Raw genomic sequence first — 8,112 nt, 5'->3', positions numbered from 1 at the left:
GGGGGGGACGCAGAGGAAGCAGGTGACCGCAGCTGCTAGCGCTCTGCCGCGAAGGACAGAAACCACAAAACGCCATTTGAATTCCGCTGTGCAGTGCGACTTGTGTAACGAGGTGCCCCTCATAATGGGGGCATTCAGGGCCCACGCAGGCCTGCGGAGCTGGGGGCCGGCCCCCCGGGGCCAGCTGATGGTGATGTCACCGTCCGTTAGGAGTCTCCCCTCCACCCCGGCCCATTAAGGACTTGGAAAAAAAAAAAAATGCACCAGGAAATTGAAGCGAGAGAGGGAGTCTCGGTGTTATTTATAGTTGATAACTTATGTCCGGCCTGCCCCACCGGAGGCCCGGCGGGGGGGAAGATAAAGAACCCAAAGGAGGGGGTGACACAATGTCCCAAGCCCTGGGGATCACGTGGCGCCCTAGAGCAAGCCTAAAGCTTCGTTCCGAGCTCCCTGGCAGCCAAAGCAAGAAGGGACCGAGGCGCAGCAGCGACACCGGGGGGCACTGGGGGCCTCGGGGCCCGGGTTCAGGGTGCAGCTCTGCCGCGGACTTGCTGTGAGACCTCAGACTCTGCTTTCTCATCTGAAAACAGAAAGAAGGCGGAGGTGGTCGGGCGGGGGTGGGGGCCGTGCGGGGCACCCAGCACTGTCACATGCGTTGCGGATGCTCGGCGGGTCTGGGGTCTCCGCGCAGCACGGTTACCCTGCCCCCTACACCCACGTGCGTCCCCAAGCCAGACTCTGCCCCACAGGCCCACGTGCACGGTCGCCGGCATGTCAGAGGCAGCCTGGGGACGCACCTGCTTGTCATCCAGGCCTGTAACGAGCTGAGGACAGGCCCAAGAGGGCTTCAGCCATCTCGGGGACCCCAACGCTGGCTCATGCCTGCACGCGGTGGGGATTCAATAAAAACTGTCTAGGGGAGGAGGGACGGGGAGAGATGGGGGGAAGGGGGGAGCGGAGGGGAGGAGGAAGACGCAGGAGGGAGGGTGGGGACGGGGCCTGGGCTCCCTCATCCATTAAGTGGGGGTTTTAGTCACTGCCCCATGGAGTGGCCTTGATAGTTCAGTGAGGCCGGGCGTGCCCACAGGAAGTCCTCAGCGGGTGAGGATCGTCGTCGTCCCTAGGAAGGCCCGACACTGGAAGCATCGCGGCCCCGGCCTGGCCGGCCCTCCTGACTCACGGGCGCCAGGTCCCCAGGGCCTGAGCAGGCCCCCAGTGCCCCCAGTGCCCCCAGGACAGGGCCACGTGGAGCAGGGCGGGTCGTGGGTGGGGTTTTTGGGTCTGCCCAATTCCCTCACCGGTCAGGGCAGCTGGATTCAGAGCTACCTCCCCCAGGTGCCTGGTCCTCAACTCGACCGGGGCTCCCGGCGGCATCGGTGACCTCCCGTCCGGAGCCCAGGTCCTCTCTGCCTCTCTCCTCCCCCGCATGGCTCTGGCGCAGCCGTCACCCTAAGAAGCGCTTTCACCAGAGGAACCGGGTGGGAGGGACAGGGCCACGGGGCCCAGCTTCCGGTGCCCCCCGGAATGTCCGCCGGTCCACCAAGTGGTCAAGAGAAGCCAGTCTGTCCTCAGGGGGACGGACAGCTGATAAACAAGAGGACAGACCGGAACAAGCCCGAAGCGGCGAGCTGCGTCTGGGCCGTGCGGGCAAAGTGGAGCAGTTGCTCCAGGGTTGGTCGGCAAGGCCAAGCCGCGAAGGTGACCTTGAAGCTGAGAACCAAGGCGGAGGAGCTGTTTGGGGCGGGGACGGCACGTGCGAAGGCCCAGGTCCGGGACAGCTCAGCGAGGTGGACGGGCGGGACCCGGAGGCCGGGGCAGGCACCGCGCCTGAGCCGGACAGACCCAGGCGGGCCGGGCCTCCGGGGCCTCGTGGTGCCGCACATGCCAGCGGTGCGACACGACTTGATTACTACCGAGGAGAACTTTCCTGCTTCTGGGTGAACCCTGACTTCCATAACCCAGGGGGCCCCTCTCTTGGAGTGGGGGACCCGCTCTGTGCCTGGCGGGGGGGCAGCCGCTCTGTGCCTGGTGGGGGCGGGAGGGACAGCCCCTCTGTGCCTGGGGGGGGGGGGTGGGGGCAGCCGCTCTGTGCCTGGCGCAGGGAGGGGGGGAAGAGCAGCTGCTCTGTGCCTGGCGGGGTGGGGGCAGCCCCTCTGGGCCTGGGGGGGGCAGCTGCTCTGGGCCGGGGTTGCGCCCTCCGCACCTTCACCTGCAGGCACAGCACCTGGGTGGCGGAGAGCAACCTGCCCGCATCCGTGGGGACAGTCCCAGCCCCGACATCCCTCCCACTGTCCCCGGCGCCCCAGCCTCCCCTTCTCAGAGGACAGGGGTGGCAGCCTTGCTAGCCCGGGTTTGCCCGCCGGCGTGTACAAGCCGTGGAGGCTGACCCGGACACGGGGGGCTTCGGCCCTGGCTCGAGGGTCTTCGGGGACCACTGCCCTTTGCATGAGGTGAGGACCGGCTGTTTCGGGTGGCAGCCTGCTGCCGTGTGATGGTCTAGCCTTGGCATCGCCTTGGGCGGGGAGGTACCTGGCAGAAGAGGCCCTGGACAGCTCACTGGCCTGGCCCCTCCCAAGGTCTGTTGGTCTCCCTTCCAAAACACCTCTGAGCCTCTACCTGCAGCCCCCTCTGCCTGGTGTGGCCGCATCTGGCTCCCATAGGGAGGCGACACCCCCCCGGCCCCCCCCCGCAGCCAGTTCACGCAGCAGCCAAAGGACGCTACTTAAAGCAGGACAGGGTCCCTGCTGTCCCCCCTCAGGCCCACCAGGGCCGGCCACCTCACCCTGGATAGAACCCAGAGTCCCCACCACACCTGGAGGCCACGCGATCATGGAACGGCTGCCCGCTGTCCCCCACCTCTGCCGCGGCCTCGCGGCCTCTGCCAGCCCCTGGCCGGCCTCGCTCCTTCCCACGTCCCGAGCTCTACACGACTGTTCCGCTCCCCGGAACCCCGCCACCCACGTCTCCCCACGCCTCGCGCCTGCTCTTCCCACCTGCTTCTTTGCCGTGGCCCTCAGGTCACCTTCTCCGGGGCCACCGCTGTGCACCAGCTCTGGGAACGGTGCCCTGCTCACTCCCCACGGGTCGACCGCAGCCCTGGCTCTTCCCCGGGAGCCGCCACCTCTGCTCGGGGGGCTGACAGTCTCCTCCACTGGGCGGTGGCTGTCATCCCTCTGGGTCCCCGGGACGCGTCCTCGACGCCGCCCCGCCAAAGCCTACCGGCCGAGAGAGGCGCTGATCCTTTTTTCCTGGGACGCACACCCGCGGTCCCTGGACCTCTTCAGGGGGTGAAGGGAGCCCGCGGGTCCCCCCAGGACGCGGGGCCCCAGACAACAGGCAGAATGTCCCGGAAGCGGACTGTGGCTCAGTGGCCGGCAGGGCTCCCCGGAAGCTGAACAGTCTGTCCCCGAGGTGGGGAGCCCCAGCCCCACACGTGTGAAAGCCCAGACCCTTCCCCAGCGGTGCAGGGAGCAGGGTGACCCAGCAGCACGCCCCGCCCTCTGTCTCCCAGGGCCCTGAGATGATGGGGAGCCGGTCGTAGCCTCAGGTGGGAGAGGCCCCCGGACACCCGGCTTCTAGCCCAGTGCCCTGCCCTCTCCCCGACTTCCTTTCTTCCTCCGTAAGAGGGCGGGTGGCTGGGTGGGTGAAAGCAGAAAGGGGACAGAAGCGAGACCTCGGAGGCGAGTGGGAGGGGCTTCCGGTGGGGGAGGGGCTTCAGGTGGGCGGGGCCCCCATTCCTCCCTCTGGGGTTAAGGTCAGGGTGGAGCTGCAAGCCAACTAGACCCACCCAGGCTTACCTGGGTCCTACCTGTGGGAGACCTACACAGCCACCCCCTTAAGTGATCCTAGAGCCACCTAAGGAACCGGGGAACGAAGCATCCGGGGTACCATTCATTCATTCATTCATTCGTTCACCCGTTCGTTCATCCTCATCCCTCCCTGGGTCGTAACAGCAGGCGTAGGAATGCGGGACACTCCTGAAGGCTCCGGATGTGCGCCAGGCGGTAACTCCCGTGACCCGCAGGCCTCCGTGGGGGTCGGGGAAGGTGCCGTGGTCCAGAGGGAGAGTACGCGGACTGGCTCAGTCGGTCCCGTGCACTGGGACCCGGCAGCAAGCCGACCTGCCGCCAGAGACGGAGCCGCAGCCGGGAGCCAGCCCCAGACTCCGCCGGGCCTCGCGGGCCTGGTCAGAGCCTCGCACTCTGTCCCTAGGGTTGGGGGACCTGCAAGCTACGGGGACAGGGCCATGTTTGCCACCTTAGAAGCTCCGTCTAGATGCTGGGTGGGGAGGGAGGGCTGGAGGGGCCACAACTGCCACACGGGTCCCAGACCGGGGGTGGCAAGGGAGCGGAGGGCGACCTCGACAGGGCTCGGGGACAGTCGATATGCGGGTCAAAGAGGGGGGTGCCCAGATCACTCCTGGGGGGGCAGAGGCAGCACTCAGTGACATGGGGACACGGGGTGCCACCCGAGGGAGGGGCACTCCTCCTCCTTGCCGAGCTGGAGACACCTACAGACAGCTGCTCGGAGGCCCAGGGCGGGGTCCGCGGCCCCACGGGAGGGCGGCCGCTGACGCAGGCCGGCTCTGTGCCCCCGGGAGTCACGGGGGCCCTGACGGCACCCTGGGGCTGCTCCCGGGAACCGCACCTCAGCGTCCCTGGCCACCTCCACCCCCACGGCCCCTCCACCTGCCCCAAGGCAGCTTTCGTGACCATCAGCGCCACCTACTGGCTGTTCGGGTAGGCCCAGCCGTGTCCCCATTTTAGAGATGGGGGGATCAAGGCTGAGAGAGGCCTGTCTGGGGTCCCCCAGGGGGGAAGAGGTGTGGCTGGCAGGAGACCTGTTTGCAGCCCCTCTACCCTCCTGGGAGCGGCTGGAAAGGTGGGGACCAGAGGTGCCTCCTCCCACCCTTGTCTGCTCCAACCCCGTTAACACGCCAACAATCCCACACGCTTCCGGCATCCCTCCACTCACCCAAGACCGTGCCGCGTGACACTGGATCTGGTTAACCGAGGTCGCTTCTCTAGGCCGGCGTTGGCTTCTGCGGCCCACACTCTCATCCTCGATAGGCCACCCGGACCCTGCTGGGACCGGACCCGGCTCGGCGACAGACCCCTCTCTGGCCGCACTTGGACTTCGAAAGATACCTGCCGCCCACGGGGATGCGTTTGGGCCTGAAAACATGCTTCACCATCGATCACAACCTGCTTCTAACAAAGGCAGGAGGCCGGGCTGTGTTTAAAAACGTGGCACGTGCTCGACTTGCTGCCCGGTCCCCGAGGGCCAGGCTCCGCCGGAGTCCCTCGCCGGCGCCACCTCACCCAGCCCTCCAGCCGCCCTGCCGGTGGCCCCTCCTCACCTCACAGACGAGCCAACCCGGACCGGCTCAGCTGCCATGGGCCGCTGGGGAGCAGGGCCACGATGCCACCCCGGGGCTGCCTGACGCCCGATGCTGAATTAGTGGCAGGCGAGTTTCTAGGGCGGCCCCCAAGGTCCCCCGGTCCCCGCGTCCACGCGCCGCGTCACCGCCGACTCAGTGCTGTGATGGATTTTACTCGTGGAACGAGACGCTGTCACATGGCGTAGTCCCCTGGTTCGCGGTGAGAGAGAGACATGAGCCAGGTGCGCCCCACCTGATCGCAGGAGCCTCTTGAGAGCAGAGGATTCTCTCCAGCTATTCAGGGACTAGAAAGTCAGAGGTTCGCATAATGAGAAGGGCCCCTCGAACAGGAAGGGGGCTGCGTCACAAGGGGTTCGGGCAGCCTCCAGGAGCTAAGAACAGGCCCGCGGCCGACCCGTGAGGACACGGGGGGCCTCGGCCCTCACGCTGCGAGGAACTGTATTTGGCCGGCAACCTGAACGAGCAAGAACATGGACTCTTCCCCGGAGCCTCCGGAAGACATGCAGCCTGGCCAGCACTTGCAGGCAGCCATGTGGGGCCCTGAGCGAAGGAACCAGCTAAGCCGAGCCCGGACTGCCGACCTGCAGAGCCGTGAGCCCGTAAGTGAATGCGGGTTTAAGCCTCCGGGGTAGCAGTGAGTTGGTACGCGGCAGACATAGCTGATACAGACGTGCATCGGGCAGCCTCTGATGGGACTTCAGAGGTCACAGTCGGAGGCACCTTCCTGGGAGGGGCCCTGAGGCCGAGTGCAGCCTGGGATCAGGTTGGGGGCTCGGGTGCTGGAGAGCCGGCGGGTGCCATAGTGGGAGCCCAGGCTCTCTGGACCGCCCCTTCTTCACCAGCGAAACGGGCCTGACACTGGCAAATTATGAGACGGCGAAACAGGGGCCTGCGCTGAAGGCCGCCTCGGCGGGTGTCTGGAAATCCGCAGGTGTCTAAGAAAACGCGGATGGAATGATACCCTAATATTAACCGGAATGGTACCGTGATTACGATGCAGGTGGTGGGGGTGTCCGGGCCAAGTCCTAGAGCGGAAACAGGCTCTGCATCTCTGCCTCCCTGGCCAGAGCCCCAAGTGGGACTCTCACCCCAAGGGGCAATAGAGAGGTGGCCCTGAGGCCCCCCTCGACTCCTGCTCACCCCGAGGAGCCCGCGTATTTATATCCTCGGGAACCTTTCAGAAGAGTTTAAGAGGGTATTTCTTAAATAATAATAAAAGGTAAAATTTCAAAACTTGAGAGGGCCTTTCTTCTGTGCCCGGGGACCAAGGGAGACCTGGACACCCAGGCTTCTGCGGGCACCGTGGGCACCAGAATGAACAAAGCCACTGTGGAAGAGGCAGACTCAGAAATAATGGCTGGCAACACCATGCTGGGGTCTTTGGGGTTCCCTGCCATGCGTCACGCCTCGGGCTGGACCGTGGGGTCCTCTGGGACCCTAGAATCGAACCGAGGATGGAGACCCCGGCACACAGCATGGTGTGACCAGCGCAGAGCACAGAGCTGTCGAGAGGCCGGCTCCGGGGCAGACGGCTCCGGCAGGGCAGGCGGCTCTGAGCACCGTGGAGCAAGTTCTGCTGGCGGACCAGGCAGGGGAAGACACCCCAAGAGGAAGGGTCGGCCTCGGCGAAGGCGCAGAGGCTGGCGGGAGCATGGCGTTTTGGGGCCCCACGAGCTGCTCGGTGCGGGAGGCGGGCCTTGCTTGCGGACAGGACTTCCTTCCGAGGCGCACACACAGACGGCTCATTAACTGAAGGCACGATTTTCCCAGCAAGCTTTGCAGACTGAGTTGGCAGCCAAACGGGGCCCCAGGGCGAGGCCAGAGGGGGACAGCGGCAGCCATACAGCAGGCGGATGCAGAATTAGTCCTCACAGGGGTCCGAAGCCGGCAGGTGGCTCTGGGCAACGGGCGGGGCCGATGTGAGCTTTCATGGCGGGGCCTGTCGCGAGCTGCTCCGGGCCCTCGAGATGAGAAAGTTCAAGGGCTTCGTGCAGTTGCTCTCATCATTTGTCCTCGAAGATGACCCCAGTTTGGATGTCGGAGCGGGCAGGGCCAGCTGGCCGTTGCTGCCCACCCCGCACCCCAGGCAGACACGACAGGTGGACGCGACCCGGCTCCCGCACGAGCCTGGGGGCTGGTCGGAGTCAGGGCCGCTCCATGCAGGGAGTCGAGCACCCGGCGTTGTCGCGAGGCCCACCAGCGTCTGGCCTCCCTTCCCGCCCTCCGCTTTTGCCCAAGACTCTTGGAAAAATTGCAGAATCCAGTGCGAAGGGACTGTGAGCCAGCTGCCCCCCCACACACACACACGTGTGCACGCACACGCACCCCGAAACCTTGGCAGAGCAAGGCCAGGCGCCCCTGAAGCCTCCGGGCGAGGGCGCCGGCCAGTCCCGTCTGGCGCTCTGTCCCGGCCCCCCGGACGTTTGACGGGTGGAGGAACTTCTATGGTCCGCGCTGTTTCTGGACCAGCCGTGCCGTCACGGCAGTGCCCTTGGCTGTGCCCATCTGGGGACCCCCGTCCAGGCCCCCTCAACTTTCCCCTCTCCCGGGAGGGGTGGAGGCTGAGTGACGGCACCCCCACTGATCTGCGGGTGACTCGGCCCCTGGAGTCTTTAAACGACTGTCGAGATAAAGTTCTAGATAAATCCAGAGTGACTGACAGGGGTGGGAGAACCAGGCGCCCCGAGGGGTCTCCGGCGACACCCACCCCC

This window comes from Rousettus aegyptiacus, unplaced genomic scaffold (assembly GCF_014176215.1).
Source record: "Rousettus aegyptiacus isolate mRouAeg1 unplaced genomic scaffold, mRouAeg1.p scaffold_m13_p_5, whole genome shotgun sequence".
Lineage (NCBI taxonomy): Eukaryota > Metazoa > Chordata > Mammalia > Chiroptera > Pteropodidae > Rousettus > Rousettus aegyptiacus.
This window is presented reverse-complemented; position numbering follows the sequence as displayed.